This window comes from Pinus tabuliformis, chromosome 5_1 (assembly GCF_031772625.1).
Source record: "Pinus tabuliformis cultivar Carrire ecotype Pingquan chromosome 5_1, CPIR1, whole genome shotgun sequence".
Taxonomy (NCBI): domain Eukaryota; kingdom Viridiplantae; phylum Streptophyta; class Pinopsida; order Pinales; family Pinaceae; genus Pinus; species Pinus tabuliformis.
This window is the reverse complement of record NC_142305.1, coordinates 413,540,642-413,563,310: the sequence shown is the minus strand read 5'-3', so window position 1 is coordinate 413,563,310 and position 22,669 is coordinate 413,540,642. Positions and strand designations below refer to the sequence as shown.

Below are 22,669 nucleotides of genomic sequence, written 5' to 3'. Positions count from 1 at the left end.
GAGGACACAAGATATGGCGCGAGCCAGGGACAAACCCCACAGTGTGTGGGGAAACCCTTTGATCAAATCTTCTTTTATCTTCAAAGATCAGCAGAGAGAGAGAGAGAGATTACATTTACAATATACGTCAACACTTTGACTTATCTAGATCTAGCATAGATCATTTCGTATAATGATGAGATCAGTTGAAGGCATTCTGCTTCAACTGATTCTCCAAGATGACGGCTTCACCTGTCGTAGTGTTGCATCTGGACTACTTGCTTCACCACTGCATATTGCACTAATCATGATTATCATCATGCTGCCCATGTCCATGATCTCATCATGCTTTATGCTACCCATGCATCATCATGCTTCATGCTGCCCATGATCTCATCATGCTGCTCCTTGCTAACTAAAACAAAGGTTAGTTTCGCTGCAACATGTGCTAATTTTTTCCATATGGCAGTCCCAAGAAATCTTCTTTCAAGAACTAAAACCAGTGTTCATAATTCTTGATTTATATGTTCCTCGCTCTGGAATTTTGCATTAATTATTTCGCTAGTTAAAGAGAACGAGATGAGCTGTGACTCTTGCTAGCACTTCGACCATGAACCTTGGATAGAGGTGGGCATCTTGGGCTCCTTGTTAAAGACCTTGACCGAGATCTATTATTCCTACCAACACTAATGCTACGACTATGTCTTCGAGTAACGCTGCGGCTGCGGCTGTGACTTCGGCTATAACTTCTAGAGATGCTCCTCCGAGGTCCATATTCCTTCACCTGTATATAAGATCGAGAGAAGGCATTCCGGAATTCAGTATCATCCAGTTTCCTGATAGCATATTTCATGTCCTCGAGGTTGGTGTAGTCCACAGTTCCACGTGTACCATTGCTATCACAAAACACTTCAGCATAGCAGACATCACCAGCCCGTTGCATGTGATCCTTCAGGTCCTGCCACGATGCTGATGAAGGTAATCCTGTCACAACAACACGATAGTCAGTGTGTCTAGAGACTCCGCCACGCCCACCACACCCACCAACACTGCTACTGTAGCTACTGGGTCGACCTAGAGATGAAGACGTCCTTCGACCCCCATGGGCAAGCTCTACCCGTATTCGATGACCATCAAAGTTATATCCATCACGGCCACGAATAGCTCTTCAACATCACGTGCATCTTCAAACTGAGATCAACATCATTCTTCCTGTAGTGCGGATCTGCTCCCATGCTGAGACTCTTCTTCGCTACGATGACGTTATTGCTTCTGGCATCAAGGTTGTGACTGCACTAAAACCCTAGGTGCAGTCAGACCCTACTGCGGCTCCTCTATATGAGACTGCGGCTAATAACATTTCATAACTACAAGTGTCGTATATGACCTGCGTTCCATAAATGACAGTGTTGCAATACTGCGGGTGCATTCCAACTGCAGGTTCCATATATGACCTGTGTTTCAGAAATAACTGCGTATATATATATATATATATATTGCCGCGTTGAGTCATTGCCGGTGAATCTTGCTGCGTTGTATTGCGTATATATATCCAATGCATAGATTTGCTGCGTCCGTATATAATCTAACTGCGTGTTTCTGGACAACGGTGCTCCCTTGACTGCGTTCATTACTGCGAGTAAGGGTTTCTGGATAGCGGTGCTGCATTCATTAATTGACTGTGAGCTTCTGGAGAGCATATGTATATAACTGCGTTCCATCCACGCTGTATTCCTTATCTTACTGCAGCTGACGGTGTATATATATATATCATATGAACAGCGTGTAAGGGTAACTTCATAACTTCATACAAGAACACAAGATGTTGGCTCTCTGCCAGGGCCAAAGCCTCTCCTCTTGAGAGGAAAACCCTTCGGTAAATTTCTCTTATTGAAGCTTCTTACTGATGAGTGCCAAACCCTAGACCCTTGACAAGAATATCCTCCAAGCACAAATCAAGTCCTTCCTCCTATCTACACTTTGTTCCTTGACACTTCCTTCTTTTGGCACTTCGTCCTCCTTCCAACTACTGTTAGATCTTGTTGCACGTGCTCTAGAAGAGATACCTTTGATAAGACCCTTTCCTTATGATTATCCCTTCCTTCTCTTCACCAACCAACAAACTTGTATGACTATAATGGGAGGGTTGTTCTAACAGTAGAGACAACCTCCTTCTCTTTGCACGTGTGACTCTAATAGCCTATAGGCTCTAGAACAACTCTATTACCTCGCTCTTCTTCCTTGCTTCTTCACTTGAGTGGGAGGCCCTTTAGGCCTATGTTCTTAGCCTAAATAATGAAGTTTATGTGACTGTGATAGAGGGCTGCTATGACAACGGAGAGACCTTCTCCTTCGACTTTCTTTTAGCCCTAGAATAGACTTTCAAGGCTTCGGTATTTCTTCCTCCTTCTTTGTTGTACTAGGAGACCCTTTCTTCGTTCTTCTTCACCCTTTTCTTTGCTTCCTACCTTCGCTGATTTCAGAGGTGATTGCTTGACATTGTGAGGGAGTGGACAACCTCTTATATATAGAGGACTGTCCCTCGTTTAGGTTGACTTGAAGGCCGACTAGAAGACTGCAAGCCGATTTGACATATTTAGCTCGGATTGCTTCTTTGGTGGTGTCACATGCTTGGAGGAGACTTGTTGAGTTTGCTTGGAGGTATTCTCTTGACTTTAATACATAAACATACATGGTGTAACATGCCCTTAAGGTCTTCAACATTTTCTTTTAAGACTATTTGACTCACCTATAGCACTTTAACATGTGCTAGATCTATTTCAGTGAGAAAAAAACACATTGACATATATTAGAAGAAAATATTTCTTTTCTTGAATAATACAAATATCAAAAGTACATTTATGAAGACCAAACCTAGTTACATTTCCTTCAACACTCCCTCTTAACTAGGGAGGTATTCATGCAACATTACAATGTGTTTGGCTATGTTTCAATCTTGAAGAATTCACATAAGAGAAACTGGATTAGCAATCCATCTGTTATAGAATCATAGTAAACAACATTGTTTCCACAACAAGGCCTTGACTGACAGCTCTATCTCTCAATAAATCAGAGCACAATGTTGGCGAGACCAATGACTTATAGACACCTTAGTCATTGTCTCTCAAGGTACATACCCACCCGGGTGTTTGCTAAGTGTGACCTTGTAGGACTATTCTTCACTTGGGTTCCCAGTCCTCAAAGAATATCGGTGCTCTTGCCTACTCTTGTCTTGGATGCCCTACACATCCTCAAAGAGTATCGGATGCTAGATGATTACCCAATCCTCCCATTCTTTCTTCCCAAGTGAAGACAAGAATGTTGTGTCTATCTCTCCCTCTCAATTGAGGAAGACATGCCCCAAGTATCCTCTGACAAGGTACTTGTCCAAGTTCCTTTGTAATTGGGAACTTGTTACAACTCCCTCTTAGCTAGAGACTTGTCCATTCATCAACAACTTCTTCTTCGCGGGTCTTCCAGCTGCTTGATGTCCTTCCTTCCTTTGATGTCATGAAGTCTTTGTTCGAACTTCTTCTTGGTAGGGCACCATCCATCGATCACTTTCTTTCTTTGTTTGTCATGTCATTGGTTTCTTTCATTGTGGATGCGGTCCTACACTAGGTATTCTCCTTCTACATGAGTATCTTGAGCTATATCTACCATGCTCCTATATTCTAGAAGATATTTCTAACCATGCATTTTGTTGTCATTTAAAAATGCTTCTTCTACATGAGTATTTTGAACTCTATGTACATCATGCTTCTAGATTCTAGAAGATGTTTCTAGCCATGCAATTTTATTCTATTCCTACATGCTCCTATACTACTCAAAACTTTGAAAGAAGACTTTCAGTAAAGAGTTTGACTTAGTCATATTAGAGATCTAGAGGATCTTCTTTCTTTTGCTTCTTTTCTTCTTCTTTCACCTCTTGACTCATGTGAGCTTCTTCCCTTTTTCTTTTGTTGTTGTTGTACTTGTTTAGTTTAGAACAATTCCTTTTGTAGTGTCCATATTCTTGGCATCCACAACATTGGATTTTGGACATATCTTTGTTGTATGTTCTTCATGGACCAAATTTGCCAAATTTCCCTTTCTCTTGGCTATGGTAGCAAATGCTTGGTCCTTTGATCCATCATCTTCCTTTGCTTTGAGTCTTGTTTCCTCTATCTTGCATAGAGACCACATTTCTCTTAGTGGGGTGGCTTCCTTCTTGGCTGACTTCCCTAGCTCTTGAAGTTTATCCCTCATCTCAAAGATCTTCATGAAGTAGGGAGCTATTCCTTCCTTCGATATCTTCATCTTGTATAATGCATTTCGTAGAGATATCACTTTTGCAGCTGTATTTACCGAGAATAGCTCTACTAGTTTATCATAGATTTCTTTTGATGTTTGAAGTTTGGAGACATAAGGAATGAGAGAGTCTTTGATGGATTCTTTTAGAATCCTTTGAGCTCCTCTCTCATCCTTATTATACTTGGCTAAGGCTTGAGTTTGTTCCTTAGTAGGAATAGTAACATTCCCTTTGATGTGTTCTAGGAGTTCATTCTTCTTGAGAAGTAAATCAATCCTCTTCTTCCATGCAAGAAAGTTATTGGTACCTACCAATTTTTTGCTTCCTTGCAAAAAGACATTGATGTATATTCAGAGAGGGACATATACTTGATAGATTTTGAGATGTAGTGGACTTGCTTTCTCCTTGAAGACTTGATGGCTAGCCTTCCTTCGATCTTGATGTTTTTTAAGTTGTTTTCTCCAAGTCGACTTCCTTGAGATTTTCTTGATAACTTGTAGGTCCTTCTTTGATTTGTTCTTCTTATAAGTGCTTTTATGTAAGGCTGTTCTTTCTTTGTATTCTTCCTTGATGAAAGATAGATGGTAGACCTTCTTGTCCTTGAAGTGATTGAGACTTCTTGGCTAGTTGCTTCAACTTTTGTAGATGTCCTTCCTTCATGAGTGTTCTTGAGATGCCCTTTCCTTGATGTGTTACCTTAGCTTTGATTCCATGTTGAAAAATCAAGGGCAATTAGGTGTGGTGTGATTCTTCTTGACTTGATAACAATTTGTGGTCTTTTTACTTTTTCTTGTTAGCTTATTCTTCTTCTTCTTCTTCTTATTAATGCATGTGTGTGTACTTCATCAAACTGCTACCAAAAACATAAGAACAAGAACATAACACGTTGGCTCTTTGCCTCAGAGCACCAGCACTCAGAAGTGCTCTTGCGATCCTCCACATTCCCTACCCAGTCAGTGTTCGAATAATCATGTAGCTTCACATTTCCGACAGTGTATCTCAATCCATGAGAGATTGTGCCCCAAAGATATCTCAGAAGATTCTTGGCACCAATCCAGTGAGGCTCAACCATATATGAGCTCATCATGCTAACTGCAAAACATATGTCTAGACAGAAGTTCACCAAGAACATCAACGCAAATGAGTTTATGAAACACAGAGGCATTTCCCAAATCAGGCCGACATCACTACCATATAACTTCTGAAAGTTAAGATCCTCGAGGTAGTCACGGGCTTGCAGTTTATCATTCCACATTCGGAATCCAACTCCCTCTTACTTCTGCACACGAGAGGGTCTGCACTTGTCAGAAATGAGTCGTCCTTAGAAGGTGTCGATATGAGAGGTCTATCATCCACAACCTTTGAGCAATAGTTTGGATCGGCTTCACTCCTAGTGAATCTCAACTTCATCAAACAACAACCAATCCTCTCGTACTAACCCCGGGGTGTTTTGCTTCAAGCCATAGAGGGCTTTCTTCCACCTGCACACATGAGATTCCCAATCATGAATCTCAAACCCCTCCAGTTGTTCCAAACCTGTGGACCTGGACCTGCTACATGAGGGGAATGGTCCCCTTGTAAGATTTTCCTTCGGTACATCTCAGACATGTACCTTCATGCTGTTCTTGAATTCAGGCATCCTTGTCACCATCTGACTCACATCGCGTAGGGCCCCATAATAAATAGACCTCCAGTGCTATAGATGAGATGTGACAATTGACATGGTCCCCAATGGACCATCCTGCAACTTGATACAAATCTCCAACCCTGAACTCATGAGTAAAATCATCTTAGAAAATTCTATTTTCAAACACGTACCTTTCCATCGATGAATGCCACCCTGAAACGTTTGACTTCCATTGCCGAAATGGAAACCAGGTTTTTCTTGCAATCAAGTACATAAAAGAGATTCTGTAAATGAATTGAGTTACCCTCATTCAATTGAGGGGTTATATTCCCTACACTCTTTTCGGGATAGGTGGCATCAGCTCCAAGTATAATCCCACGATTGTTTCCATCTTTACTAAATTAGAGAGATCACCCTTCTATCCGATGAAGTGCCTTGAAGCACTATAATCAATAAGCCAGATTCCCACAGAATCTGAAGGAGAGGGCCAATACAAGATCACACTTCTTTATCTTATCAGAAACAACATTTGATTCTTCATACCTGGTGTTCCTTGCTTTCTTTGAAGAGTCGGCCATTTCCTTGATGACCTGCATTACCTGTCAATCCTCTGATCATTGAAGATGTCCCTCGAATGATTGTTATCATCATCAAGTGATGTGTCCCTATCATTTGGACACTCCTTTGCATAATGTCTGAACTTATTGCAACCAAGGCATCTGCCTTTCCTTCCACCCTTAGATTCAGACTTCCCATTGAAGTGATCTTTAGGTAGGCTATCAGAAACTTCTGCTGCGCCATTCTGATAATATTCCTAAGTTGCACGAAACGGGGAAACGGGGAAGCGAAACGAAACGCGAAGCGAAACGAAACGCGATCTCCCCAAATTTTGGAAACGGGGAAACGCGAATATATATAATAATATATATATATACCAGCTACTGAAACAACTGCCAATCTCCAAGAGAAACTCCTTGCTGAATAGTGTGATGAGAGAATGAGAGGCACTGCTCTTTTATAACTTTAGAAATGGTTTCTAGAACAGCTTAGAAACCCTAAAAAAATTTACAAACTAATTAGAAAAAAAAAAATTAAAAAACAAGTGATTTTTTGGAGGAAACGGGGCCCGTACGGCCTGGAAACGCGTTTCCGGCCTTACGGGCACGTTTCCATTTCGGGAAACGTGCCCGTACGGCCGGAAACGCGTTTCCAGGCCGTACGGTACGCGGAAACGCGTTTCCGTTTCGTTTCCGTACGGAAACGGACCCTCCCCCTGCGTTTCCTGCAACTTAGTAATATTCTCTGCTTCGACTTCACCCTTGGTGAATTTGAAGAGGGATGAGGAATCCATTGATACTTTTGTTCTTTCCCAACTGTCTTCGGTGATTGCTCTTTCACTCTTGCTTGGGCTTTGTCTTCACCTCAACTCTGATACCATTTTGATTTTAGGTATGTTCTATGTTTAGAGCAATTTTATTTCAATATTCACAGTTAGCTCAATATCTTTTCCAGATTAGCAATCACATCAGCGTTAAAGTCAACTGCAGATAGAACATAAACGTAAATTGCAGAAGACAAGCCAAGACAAGAGGACGCAAGATGTGGCGCTAGCCAGGGACAAACCCCAATGTGGGGAAACCCTTGATCAATTCTTCTTATACGTTCTTCAATAGTTTAGCAGAGAGAGAGAGTACATTTACAACAGAAGTCAACACTTTGACTTATCTAGATAAGAGCATAGATCATCTCTTAAGAAGATGATACATGAGATTAGTTGAAGACATGATGCTTCAACTGATTCTCCAAGGTGACTCCTTCACCTATCATTGTGCTACATCACGTCATCATGCTGCACCTCACCGTGCTCCACCATGCTACACCCATCATCACAATGCTGAACCACTACATACTGTTGCCCTTGATGCTGCACTGTTGACGATTGGTTGTACCATGCTAGTCACTGCTGTCCCATGAGGCATACAGTTGTCCCATTGTTCATTCCAAGTTTGCTTGTTGTCCCATGCATTTTTGCGATGCTATGTAGCCTATTGTCCCATGCATCTTTGCAGCGCTATGTAGCCTGCTGTCCCATGCATCTTTGCTGCACTAGTCACGTTGCTGTCCTGTTTACTTTGTTGCACTAGTTAGCAGCACCATGTAGCCAGCTATCGTATTTAGCATAATGATGTCCCACTGTTAGTGACATGGCCATTTTGCTTGCTTGTCATGCTGTCCATGCTCTTTGCCTTAGCATACCTTTGCTGTTGTCTAATAGCCTCACCATATTGTTGTCCATGACGTTGCACCATTGCACTGCATCACTGGTTAGGGCATCACCCTACAACCCTTTATCTAGTTGTTGGCTATGACCTCACACAACAGTTGTTGTAGCTTTCAACCTCCCTCCAAACCTTCACCACACTGCCCTAAAACAATACTTGTGAAGTCCTAACTCGACTTCTCTTCCAAAACTGACACGCTGCTCCTCGGCCTAGTCTGCCCTGTTGTTCCTCGGCCTAATCTGCCCAACAATATGCACTAGGAACAACCCTTAACTTACCCTCAAAACTGCTCTTTCTCACCACGTTGTCACCACAACCCTTCACGCTGTCTAGGGTAACCTCCGCTGTCCCTTTGAGCCTTCATACTATGGCTAAGGCTCCGTTGTCCGCACAGCTCTTCACGATGTCTAAGGCAACCTCTTTCTTGGCTGCGTAGAGGCCATCGTATAGGCTAGGGCTTCTTCTTGACAGCGTTAGTGCTTAGGCAGCGTATTTCTTCTTCTAGACTGCGTAGATACTAGGGTTGTCCTCCTTGTAGCGTTAGGGCTTCTCACTTGACTGCGTCCTCTAGATTAGGGCATCGTTCTTCTTCTTGACTGTGGCTAGGGCAGCCTCAATCCTCCAACTTCTAGGGCTTCCACTCCTAGATTTCTCTTCCACTAAAAACCCAAGACAAGTGGAGAGAAATCAAGATAGAAGTGTGTATGTGAAATGACTCTCAAGTCATCTCCTTTTATACTAAAACGTTGAGCACATGTGGGGTTTATTTGGTTGTTGGCCGACCTTGTGGAATTGTCTTATAACACAAATAAATTCATAACTCCATGAATACTTATTAGAATCGGATGATCTTTATATCAATCCTACACCTCTCGGTGAGAGGGATCCAAGAAAAATATCAGCCATCATAAATTAGATGACCTACATGGAGTTTGGCCCTAGTTGCCACTTTTAACAATCTATAAGTGCGGGGCTTTCCTTCAAAGTACACAATCTTGGAATGAAAGATCACTCTGAAGCACTCCTTATCAAAATCATTGCTCGTAATATTATGCTTTGAAGATGTCACAAGGTTGTGATGAGAGGGGAGCGAAGGGTGAGGGAAAGGAGTGCAACAAATAGGTTCCTCAATGTGATGGTCACATCTGACATGTGAGTTCATGGAGTGATCAAAACCCTGAGGGTATGTCTAAGAAGGTAAAGTATAATCAATGAGGGGCTCTTCCTTGACACTATACTTGGAAGGGGTAAAGGGCTCATAGTCACTTGAGATCATATGACAAGGGGTGAGGGAATCAATTGATTAAGATTCAAGATGAAATTTCAACGGATCCTGAAAATCCAACTCTAGAGGCTTAAGTGATTTGACTATACTCTCAGAATCATGAGGAAGGTAGGTAGGAGCCTTATTGCTTTCCTCATTATAAGCATCAACGGTCGGGTTTCCCTTAAAAGGAGAAGTGATTATTTCCAACTGTCTTTCTTCATGTAAGGGAAAATAATAATTTTCCTTATTGTGGGTATTGATGGATATGTCATCGCAAGTAAAGCCTGGGAGAAAGGGAAAACTACTCTCAGCCTCATCCTCTTTGTTGGTATCATAAATGGGAGCATAATCAAATTGAGGCCCAACAATTTCCCATTTCTACTTTTCAATGTGGAAATAGTCTCCAATGTCATCTTTCATGGAGCTCACAGGATCTCCTTCCTCAAGGTTCTCAAAAGAAGAGTCATAAGGATTGATATTCTTAAGAAAGGTAAGGTCAGGCTAAACTTTACTTTCTATAGCCTCATCATCCCCAATACATGTGTTCTCAAATTCATCCCGTTCATCATGTGGACCCAACAAGGACACACCTTCTTGCTTATCAGATAGATTCTCAAGGGTATCTTCATCTTTGTTGGTTGACAAGTGGGAAAACTCTTCTTCCCTCTTCTCTTGAAGAACAACTGATAAGGCATTTGTTACATGATTTTGGTAATATGCTTCTAGGAGGAGAGTATTAGTGGGGTTTTCTTTCTATTCACATTTCATCTTATGAAGCTTCACCTCTTCTTTGTGGAAATGAAAGAACACTTCGTTAGAATTACATTCCCTTACTAACCCCCTGCATGATCTACTATATTGATCCGTTCTTTCTTGCGTGATTAGGAGGCTTAGAGGATCCAACTCTTCATCGTCAGAGGAGTTTTTCCTCTTCTTATTGCCATAGTCTTCCAATTCTATAACTGACATTTTCTCATCATCCTTACCTGCACTTAAGCTTTCTTCAATGTCGTCCAATTGATTTCCCTTTGTGGGACTTTGCGGTTGACTATGACATTATCATTGACCAGGTCAGTCAGAATATTCAGAGCATAGGTTAGGCGAGCAAGGTCAAAGAGGTGACTAGGATCCCCCTTATAGAAATCCATCATTATGTCGAGTTATACTTTTTGTGATCTATAAACCCCGAGCATGAGTTCCATATCCATACCTTCCAATACATTTTGATAAGATTCTGCATATTTGTTCCCATTCTTTTATAGTCCTTGAATGCCTTGGTCAGTGAGTTTTGTGAATATAGAACCAAGATCAATCTTTCTTTTACTATAGTACATTTTCTATGGTCTTGCATATTAGGATTGAAATGGAGTCGCCAGGGTGACTTAAAGTGCCTTGAATGATGCTTGCTTCACCCTACAAGCATTAACTTTAAAGCTTAATGAAGAACTATGGCTTCATTCTTCCAACGGAGTCGCCAATAATGATATGTCAATATGTCGTATAGGGAACACATGTTTCGTGTCCCTGGCAACAACGCCAAAATGTTAGCACTCAAACTAGCAGGGGTCCTAGAGGGTCACTTGCTAGGTTAAGAGCAACAATGAAGCTAAAGGCCACTATCACCACAGCTAAAGCTTCCTACTCTTTATGGACTTTCACCTATGGGAGGAGACTCAATATATAAAGAATCACTTATGAAGGATAGATCAATGAAAATGGGTGTGAAGTGATCTCAGGACCCTTTCCTAGGGGAGGCTCAAGAATGGGACTTGCTTGCCTTTTAAGCATCGTACAGGGCTTTCTAGGAGAAGGGGATGAGGATTTAAGGGCTAGGTTTGAGGAGTGTGAATTATAAAGGAGCTTCCAAAACTCTAAAATTCTTGTTGAGCTTTGTTTCCCAAGTGGTTTTTGAAGAGTTGACTTTTCAAAGTTATGGGACCGAGGTTAGGTCAAGAGGAAGGAGTTTAAAAACCAATGATAGACTTGACCTAAACAAGGAGGAGAAGGGGATCTAAGAATTGATTTTCAGTTGAAGGTGCAAAATGATCCCTACGAGGAACTAGCCTTGGAAACCTAGGGCAAAAACAAATCTCGAGGCTAGGGCTTGGGATATTTGACAACCCCATTGTTGGAATTTCCTCCATTTTGGAGGAGGCCTAGGAGAGACACCAACGCAGCTGAGGCCAAGAGTTCGAAGTGTTTATATGAGTGGTTTGTCAGGAAAATGATGCCCTAGGAATCCTAATGTGGCTAGACCTAGAATAAAGAAGGAGAGGTGAAGAGAAATGTTTCTTTATGTGATCACCTTATGGTAGACTAGTGCCTAATCCTTTGGGGAGATTGGATTCAAGAAGAATATGAAGATAGACTTGGTTTCTAGGTCAAGGAGGCTCTAAGATCAACTTCGCTTGTCATTAGGGCAAAGGAGAGTGACATTAAAGGCTTTTATACTTCATTTTGGAAGGTGAAGTGGATTATCAAGATAAATTCAACCATAGAATTATCCCTAGGAGAATTCGTTCAACATCCATGGCCCATACATAGAGATATGCTATATAGAAACATAATTCCACAATTTCGCTGTAAATGCATGCAACAACTAGCCCTAAGATAACGAAAATCTCATTATCAATGTATGTGAAAAGGTAAAAGAATAAATAGCATTAAATTTGTACTTACATGTAAGAGAATATATCCAAACACCAATAAACTTGCCAATCAAGAATCTCCAAGATAAGTAAAGACAATCCATACATCAAAATTCATCCATGCACCCAAAATTCCGTCCACCAAGAAGGAATAGCAAAAATCTCAAGAGAGATCCAAGTCTAAACCAAGTGATGATGATAAATGAACTCTCATCATTTGTATTTATTCACCTCTAAGGAGTTCAATTTAGCTATTTATACCGACATTAGCCCCTAAAATAGAAATAATGTGCAAATAACTAACTTTTGGTGACAATCCCACCAAAAAGCCTCTCAAGAGATCGAGTGATCAATAATACATATCTTTGGGCTCTCTAAGAAGCTTGATGAAGTCCATAAGTGCCATAATAATGAATAGGACTTCCAAAATAATGGACAAGGGGTTCGCCCCTTGTTCTCCACATAATAAACTTGTGGTGCTCCCAATGGGTGTGAGGGCACACAAGTGACCTCATGGGTCTCCAAGTAAGTCGAAGATGCTTGTAGACCATTTGTAAGGGCTCAGATGATGGTGTAAGTGATGCCACATCAACATACAAGTCCTGGGTCATCTGCCAAGAGTATGGTACGACTATGGGGCTGCCTGGGCAGAGGTGAAACAGGTACATCTTCCTCGTACAATAGGTGAATATCAAGCAATATCTGAACATCTCTGGGGATTCATGGTGTGCTTTCTAATGCTGTTGAGGCCCGTGGCTCTCAACGCACACCCTACATGTGCCAATGTATCCCTTTGGAGAATTAGTGTTGAAGAATCAAGGGCAATTAGGTGTAGTGTGATTCTTCTTGACTTGATAACAATTTGTGGAGTTTTTTTACTTTTTCTTGTTAGCTTAATCTTCTTCTTATTATTATTAATGCATGTGTGTGTACTTCATCAAACTGCTACCAAAAACATAAGAACAAGAACACAAGATGTTGGCTCTCTGCCAGGGCCAAAACCTCTCTTATCTCGAGAGGAAAACCCTTTAGTAAGTTTCTCTTATTGAAGCTTCTATTGATAATTGTGAAACCCTAGACCCTTGGCTAGAATGTCCTCCAAGCACAAGTCAAGTGCTTTCTCCTTTCTGCACTTTGTTCCCTGGCACTTAGTCTTCCTTCTTCCAACACTTCATCCTCCTTCCAACTGTTGTTAGATCTTGTTGCACATGCTCTAGAAGATACACTTATCCTTGATCTTTGATGAGACCCTTTGACATGGGATGATGTCTTCCTCTTCTTCACCAACCAACGAACTTGTATGACTGTAATGGGAGGACTGTTATGACAACAGAGACATCCTCCTTCTCTTCTCACGTGTGACTGTAATAGGCTTTAGAACAATTCTATTAACTTCACTTTCCTTCCTTGTTTCTTCGCTTGAGTGGGAGGCCTTTTAGGCCGACTTTTCTAGCCCAAGTGATGAGATATATTGACTGTGAGTTTCTATTGTTATGAATGCAAGCAACCTTCCTTTTCCTCACACGTGTGACTGCAACTTGCCCTAGAAACAATGCTCTTAGGCTTGGTTGTGTACCCTTCTTCTTTGCTACATTTGGAGACCACTTCTTTATCCTTCGTTCACCCTTTTCTCGACATCCTTTAATTCGTTGATTTCAGAGACAAGTGAGCTTGACGTTGGAGGAGTAGACAACCTATATATATATCTACATATAGAGGTCTGTCCCTCCTTAAGGCCAACTTGAAGACTGCATGCTAACTTGTCTTCTTGCTACAGATTGCTTCCTTTGATGGTGCCTTTGCTTGGAGGGGACTTGACTTTGCTTGGAGGTGTCTTCCTTGACTCTAATACATAAGTATACCTATAGTAACATGCCCTTAAGGTCTTCAACATAATTCTTTTGACTGTTTGACTCACGTATAGCACTTTAACATGTGCTAGACCTATTTCAATGAGAGGGAAACTCATTGACATATATAATAAAAATAATATTTCTTTTCTTGAATAAATACAAATATCAAAAGTACATTTATGAAGACCAAACCTAGTTACATTTCCTTCAACACTCCCTCTTAACTAGAGAGGTATTCATACAACATTACAAGGTGTTTGCCTATTTTTTCAATCTCAAAGAATCCACAGAAGAGAAGCCGGATTGGAAATCCATCTGTTATAGCATCATAGTAACCAACATTGTTTCCACAGCAAGGCCTTGACTAACAACTTTATCTCTCAATACATCAGAGCACAATGTTGGCAAGATCAATGACTTATAGACACCTTAGTCATTGCCTCTCAAGGTACATACCCACCCGGGTGTTCACTGTGTATGACCTTCTAGGACTATTCTTATCTTGGGTTCCCAGCCCTGAAAGAATATCGATCCTTTTGCCTACTCTTATCTTGGATGCCTACACATCCTCAAACAGTATCGGATGCCAGATGATTACCTAGTCCTCCCATTTTTTCTTCCCAAGTGGAGACAAGAATGTTGTGTCTATCTCTTCCTCTCAATTGAGGAAGACATGCCCAAGTATTGCTAATTTTAGGTATGTTTTATGCTTAGAGCAATTTATTTAAATTTTCACAGTTAGCTCAATATCTTTTCCAGATTAGCAATCACATTAGGATAATAGTAAATTGCAGATAAAACATAAACACAAATCGCAGAAGACAAGAGGACACAAGATGTGGCGCTAGCCAGGGACAAACCCTAATGTGGGGAAACCCTTGATCAATTCTTCTTATATGTTCTTCAATAGTTCAGTGGAGAGAGAGAGAAAGATAGTACATATACAACAAAAGTCAACACTTTGACTTATCTAAGTACAAGCATAGATCATCTCTAAGTAGATGATACATGAGGTAGTTGAACTTAGTTGAAGACAAGTTGCTTCAACTAATACTCCAAGTGACTCCATCACCATGCTGCACCTTTCATTGTGCTGCTCCTCATCATCATGTTGCACCTCATCGTGCTGCACCATGCTACACTCATCATCACTATGCTCGACCTCATAACCATGCTGCACACATCATATTGCTGCACCTTATGCTGCCACTGTTGTCCCATGTGTCATTGCTGCATCATGCTGCCACAACTGTCCCATGTGCCATAGTTGCACCATGCTAGCCACTACTGTCCCATGTGGCATACTGTTGTGCCACTGTTAGTGACATTGCCATTCCATGTTTGGCATACTGCTATCCCATTTTCTATGCTCCAACAAGCACCATTGCCTAGTTGTCTCATTTGGCATGTTGTACCTTGTTGTTGTCCTAATGAGTTTGCAGCACTATGTTATTGCTGTTGTCCCATTGTAGCCTTGCTACACCATGTCATTGATTGTTGTCCTATTGCTTTCTTCACCAAGTGACCTTGCTGTCCCATGTATCTATCTCCCAACACACCATACAAATGTTGCTCCAAATATGTTTGTATACTGTTGTTCGTCGTTGTTCTGGTTAGGGCACTAGGGCAGCCCTAAACTCCTCTAGCAATCCACAAGCAACCCTCAAAGACTACGGCACACCTTCATGAGACACCTTCCCTAGCACGCTATTGTTTTGGGCATGTTTGAGCCCTCAACCTCTCCACGTTGTCCCTGTTTTGAGGTGGTTAGGACTGCAGCCTACAAGAGTCCCACGCTGTCACCTACAACCCACTCAAAACAGGCTTCCCTTACCTTTTTGCTGCCCCAAACAGACCTGTGATCACCCTTCTTCAACTCGGTCTCCAAGCTCAGCTCCTTGACCCTCTAACAACAGCTCGATTAGCCTTGAACCATGCCTTAACTCCCTCGCTACCTTGGTCTCTTCTTGTAGCATCATACACTGCCCCTTCTTGTACCCAAGCCACCTCAATAGACCTGCGTCTAGGGCTTGAACAAACCCGCGGTTAGGGCTGGGCAGACCTGCGGTTAGGGAAAATTTAGGACAACGTTAGGGCTGCTTTAGGACTGCGATTAGGGCTTGTTAAGGCCTCCTCCATAGCTGTGTTAAACTTCTTCCATAAGCTCCTTTAGGTCAACGTAGGTCCCTTCCATAGCTTCGTTGGCTTGTTTTCTTTGCGACTGTTAGGGAACCTTCTTTCCTCCAACGTCTAGGACTTCCACTCCTTGATTTCTCTTCCACTAAAACCCAAAGCTAGTGGAGAGGAATCAAGAGAGAAGTGTGTGTGAAATGACTCTCAGGTCATCTCCTTTTATACTAAAACGTTGAGCACATGTGGGGTTTATTTGTTTGCTGGCCGACCTTGATGAATTGTCTTATAATACCAATAAATTCATAACTCCATGAATACTTATCAGAATCAGATGATCTTTAGATCAATCCTAAACCTCAACTAGGGAGAACTCCATCCACTGATTCATCTGCCACACTATACTATCTCTGCCATCAGTGCCCTGCACTACTCTACTTTACTCTGCTGAATCATGAAGAAGAATTGATCGAGAATGTCTCATACCATTCTCTACTGACCCGAAGTCTATTCCATATGAAGAGAGTGTGTCATACCACTCTTACTGATCCCAAATCAGTTCCAAGAGAGTGAGTCATATCACTCTTACTGACTCAAAGTCAGTTCCAATTGATCGCAGGTCAATATCAAAAGAGAGTGTCTCAAACCACTCACACTGATCCCAGATTAGTTTCATTGGTCCCAGATCAATGAAGGTCATCGTAACATAGGGAGTACGGTAGATACAATGATGCGTCCATCGATAGTACTATTATGGTCCCTAACCCCATTTCCCTGCTCATTGGCCAAATGAGAGGTACTTCCCATGAGTCCCAGATTGCATGGGTAGGATGCCTCGACAGGAGAACCACCCATGCTGTCCATAAGTTGCCACGGGGTATCATAGGGGAAGGCTGAACCATTCACCTTGTACACAACACACCATTAGGGGAGGGTGAGTCACCCTATTGTCGCTTGTTGCTCCAAGAAGTACCCCAAGCCCCCTAGAGCTCCTAGAGCTCAAGGCATGCATCATGCAAGTCCCTCATAAGAGGGTCTCTCAACGACTCCAAGTCGTTCTCAGAAAGTTACAAATTTGACCTTTCCTCGAGGCTTTGACAGAATGTCTGCGACTTGCACATCAATCCCAATGCGATGGAGCCTTCTCCCTTATCGATGTACCATATCCCAGATAAGGTAGTATCTGATGTCTATATGCTAGAGCAATCATAGAATACGAGATTCCTCAACAATCAAATCCCCCCTTGATTGACACTGAAGATCACGATGGTATCCATCATGTGTACAAACAGCTCACTGAAGAGATTCCACAAACAGGCAGCTTCACATGAGGTCATGCTCGTAGCTATGTATTTGGTCTCAACGGTGCTCAAAGCAACCATCTTCTGCTTCCTGCTCATCCAGGATATCGAGCAGAAGCCAAAGAGAACCAACACCCAGAAGTGCTCTTGCAATCCTCCACATTGTTTGCCTAATCAACATCAGAATAATCATGTAGCTTCACATTTCCGGAAGTGTATTTCAATCCATGAGAGATTGTGCCCTGAAGATATCTCAGAAGATTCTTGGCACCAATCCAGTGAGGCTCAACTATATATGAGCTCATCATGCTAATTGCAAAACATATATCCGGACAGAAGTTCACCAAGAACATCAATGCGAATGAGTTTATAAATGCGTTTCCTAAATTTGGTCCGACATCACTACCACATAACTTCTGAAAGTTAAGCTCGATCAAGATAGTCACTGGCTTGTAGTTCATCATTCTAAATCTAGAATGCAACTCCCTCTTACTTTTGTAACTGAGAGGGCCAGCACCTGTCAGAAAGAGGTCATCATCAGAAGGTGCCGGTATGAGAGGTCTATCATCCACAACCTTCAAGCAATGCTTTGGATCGGCTTCACTCCTAGTGAATCTCAACTTCATCAGACAACTATCAATCCTCTCATACTAAGCCTGCGGTGTTTTGCTTCAAGCCATAAAGGGCTTTCTTGCACCTGCATACATGAGATTCCTGATCATGAATCTCAAACCCCTCGAGTTGTTCCAAACCTGTGGACTTGCTACATGAGGGGAATGGTCGCCTTGTAAGATTTTCCATCGGTACATCTCAGACATGTACCTTCATGCTCCTTTTGAATTCAGGCATCCTTGTCACCATCTGACTCACATCGGGTAGGGCCCCATAATAAGTGGACCTCCGGTGCTATAGATGAGATGTGACAACTGACATGGTCCCCAATGGACCATCCTGCAACTTGATACAAATTGCCAACCCTGAACTCAAAGATAAAAGCATCTTTGAAAATTCTATTTTCAAACACGTACCTTTCCATCGATGAATTCCACCCTGAAACCTTTGACTTCCATTGCCGAAATGGACACCAGGGTCTTCTTGTGATCAGGTACATAAAGAGATTCTCGTAAATGTGGCATCGACTGCAAGTATAATCCCACGATTGTTTCCATCTCTACGAAATTAGACAGAGCACCCTTTTATCCGAGGAAGTGCCTCGAAGCACTTCAATCAATAAGCTAGATTCCCAAAGAGTCTGAAGGAGAGGGCCAATATAAGATAATGCTTCTTTATCTTATCAGAAACAACATTTGATTCTTCATACATGGGGTTCCTTGCTTCCTTTGAAGTGTCGGTTATTTCCTTGATGACCTACATTACCTGTCATTCCTTTGATCATTGAAGATGTCCCTGAAATGATTGTTATCATCATCAAGTAATGTGTCGCTACCATTTGGACACTCCTTCGCATAATCGCTGAACTTATTCCAAACAAGGCATCTGCCTTTCCTTCCATCCTTAGATCCGGACTTCCCATTGAAGTGATCTTTAGGTAGGCCATCAGAAACTTCCGCTACACTATTTTGATAATGTTCTCTACTTTGAATTCACCCTTGGTGATTTTGAAGAGGGATATGGAATCCTTTGAGCCTTTTGTCCTTTCCCAACTGTCTTCGGTGATTTCTCTTTCACTCTTGCTTGGGCTTTGTCTTCACCTCACCTCTGATACCATGTTAATTTTAGGTATGTTCTATGCTTAGAGCAATTTATTTCAATTTTCACAGTTAGCTCAATATTTTTTCCAGATTAGAAATCACATTAGCATAATAGTAAATTTCAGAGAGAACATAAACACAAATCGCAGAAGACAAGCCAAGACAAGAGGACACAAGATGTGGCGCTAGCCAGGGACAAACCCCAATGTGGGGAAACCCTTGATCAATTCTTCTTATATGTTCTTTAGTAGTTCAACAGAGAGAGAGAGAGAGAGATAGTACATATACAATAGAAGTCAACACTTTGACTTATCTAAGTACGAGCATAGATCATCTTTGAGTAGATGATACATGAGGTAGTTGAACTCAGTTTAAGACAAGCCGCTTCAACTGATTCTCCAAGGTGACTCCATCACCATGCTGCACCTTTCATTGTGCTGCTCCTCATCATCATGTTGCACCTCACCGTGCTACACCATGCTGCACTCATCATCACTATGTTGGACCTCATAACCATGTTGCACACATCATACTGTTGCACCTTATGCTACGTTGTCCCATGTGTCATTGTTGCATCATGCTGCGACAACTGTCCCATGTGCCATAGCTGCACCATGCTAGCCACTACTATTCCATGTGGCATACTGCTATCCCACTGTTAGTGACATTGCCATACCATGTTTGGCATACTGCTGTCCCATTTGCTATGCTCCAACAAGCACCATTGCCTAGCTGTCTCATTTGGCATGTTGTACCTTGCTGCTCCTAATGAGTTTGCAACACTATGCTATTGCTTTTGTCCCATTGTAGCCTTGTTGCACCATGTCATTGATTGTTGTCCTATTGGTTTCTCCACCAAGTGACCTTGCTGTCCCATGTATCTAGCTGCCAACACACCATACAAATGTTGCTAAAATATGTTTGTATACTGTTGTTCATGGTTGTTCTGGTTAGGGTACTAGGGCAGCCCTAAACTCCTCTAACAATCCACAAACAACCCTCAAAGACTGCAACACACCTTCATGAGACACTTCGCCTAGCACGCTACTGTTTTGGGCATGTTTGAGCCCTCAACCTCTCCACGCTGTACTTGTTTTGAAGTGGTTAGGACTGCATGCTACCACAGTCCCATGTTGTCACCTACAACCCACTCAAAACAGGGTTCCCTTACCTTTTCGCTGCCCCAAACAGACCTGTGATCACCCTTCTTCAACTCGGCCTCCAAGCTCAGCTCCTCGGCCCTCTAACAACAACTCGGTTGGCCTTGAACCAGAGATTAACTCCCTTGCTGCCTTGGTCTCTTCTTGTAGCATCATACACTGCCCTTTCTTGTACCCAAGACACCTCAATAGACCTGCGTCTAGGGCTTGGGCAGACCTGCGGTTAGGACAAATTTAGGATAGCGTTAGGGCTGCTTTAGGACTGCGGTTAGGGCTTGTTAAGGCCTCCTCCATAGCTGCGTTAAACTTCTTCCATTAGCTCCTTTAGGTCAATGTAGATCCCTTCCATAGCTTCGTTGGCCTGTCTTCTTTGTTATGGCTATGGCAGCCTTCTTTCCTCCAATGTCTAGGGCTTCCACTCCTTGATTTCTCTTCCACTAAAACCTAAAGCGAGTGGAGAGGAATCAAGAGAGAAGTGTGTGTGAAATGACTCTCAAGTCATCTCCTTTTATACTAAAATGTTGAGCACATGTGGGGTTTATTTGGTTGCTGGCCGACCTTGACGAATTGCCTTATAACATAAATAAATTCATAAATCCATGAATACTTATCGGAATTGTATGATCTTTAGATCGATCCTACATCTCTCGATGAGAGGGATCCAAGAAAAATATCAGTTGCCATAAATAAGATGACCCACAAGGAGTTTGGCCCTAGTTGCCAATTTTAACAAGTATCCTCTGACAAGGTACTTGCCCAAGTTCCTTTGTGATTGGGAACTTGTTATAACTCCCTCTTGGCTAGGGACTTGTCCATTCATTAGAAACTTCTTCTTCGTGGGTCCTCCAGCTGCTTTATCTCCTTCTTTCCTTTGATGTCATGAAGTCTTTGTTCAAACTTCTTCTTGATATTGCACCATCCATCATTCACTTTCCTTCCTGGTTTGTCATGTCATTGCTTCCTTTGTGGAAAGTGGCCTTCTTGGCATATATCAGGTTCTCTTGTCTTCTGTCTACTCCATCTTGTCTATGCTTCGGACTACTCTTCACATGGATGCTTCGTTGTACATGCTTGTTCCCATGCTTTAATCTAGTAGCCATTGATGACTTCATCCTGATATTGCTTCAACATTAAATGTTGCTTTTTCTGGATGGATTCTTCATCATGACATCTTCGTAGAGTAGAATCAATTATTTGCACCTTTCATATCTCCAAGGCCTTCATAGGTGTCAAGGGTCCTTTGATCTTTTCCTTCCTTTGTCAGAGTTGTTTTGCATTCTTTCAAGAGATGTCTTCAATGAATCTTGTTAGATAGTGATTCTTTGTGATCATGGTGTTCTTCACATGCTTTATCTCCTTCTTCATCTTCTTCTTCTTGGATAGATTAGTCAATCACCTTATGCTCCTTGTGGGAGCACTTCTTCATTACTTGCTTCTAGGACTAGTCAACATTCCTTCTTCACTTGCTTCTTAGTAAGCAATCTTATACTCCTTATGTGAGTATTTCTTTTTGTTGACCTTCATTGCATTGTGGTACATGCCTTCGAGCATGTCATTGGTGAAAGAGATTCTTTCCTACTTGATCATGTCATAGAACTATTCCCATGACACAATAATATACATATGATAACATGACTAAACTTTGATGCATACATACCTCATCTTGATTCTCATTTGATCATATTAGCTTCAATTGATTGTCCATGGTGTGCCCTTCTCGCTTTATCTTAGCTTGCCTACTGATCATCCTTTTCTTGAATCCCATGAATGGGACTCCCAATGATACATCTGCTTTTGATTATGAATCTTCTTTTGAAGATTGCATATGAGGATCTTGAAGACCCTTACCCAGCAAATGTTTCTTTCTTTTTGATGATGGATGTCTTCTAATATTCTTAATCATGATCAATTTTCTTTCATTGTGGATGAGGTCCTATAGTAGGTATGCTCCTTCTACATGAATATCTTGAGCTATATACCATGCTCCTATATTCTAGAAGATATTTCTAACCATGCATTTTGTTCTATTTATAAATGCTCCTTCTACATGAGTATTTTGAACTCTATGTACTTCATGCTTCTAGATTCTAGATGTTTCTAGACATGCAATTTTATTCTATTCCTACATGTTCCTATACTAATCAAAACTTTGAAAGAAGACTTGAAGTAAAGAAGTAGACTTAGTCATATTAGAGATCTGGAGGATCTTCCTTCTTTTGCTGATTCTTTCACCTCTCGAGTCGTGTGAGCTTCTTCCCTTTTTCCTTTGTTGTTGTTGTCCTTCTTAAGTTTTGGACAATTCCCTTTGTAATGTCTCTATTCTTAGCATCCAAAGCATTGGATTTTAGACATATCTCTATTGTGTGTTCTTCGTGGACCAAATTTTCCAAATTTTCCCTTTCTCTTGGCTATGGTAGCA

At 41.7% G+C, this 22,669-nt stretch overlaps 1 pseudogene; it reads right to left on the bottom strand.

Moving 5' to 3' along the window:
* Positions 1-434: 434 nt before the first annotated feature.
* Positions 435-22,669, bottom strand: part of LOC149165229 (serine/arginine-rich-splicing factor SR34 pseudogene) — a 55,899-nt pseudogene continuing 33,664 nt past the window's right edge.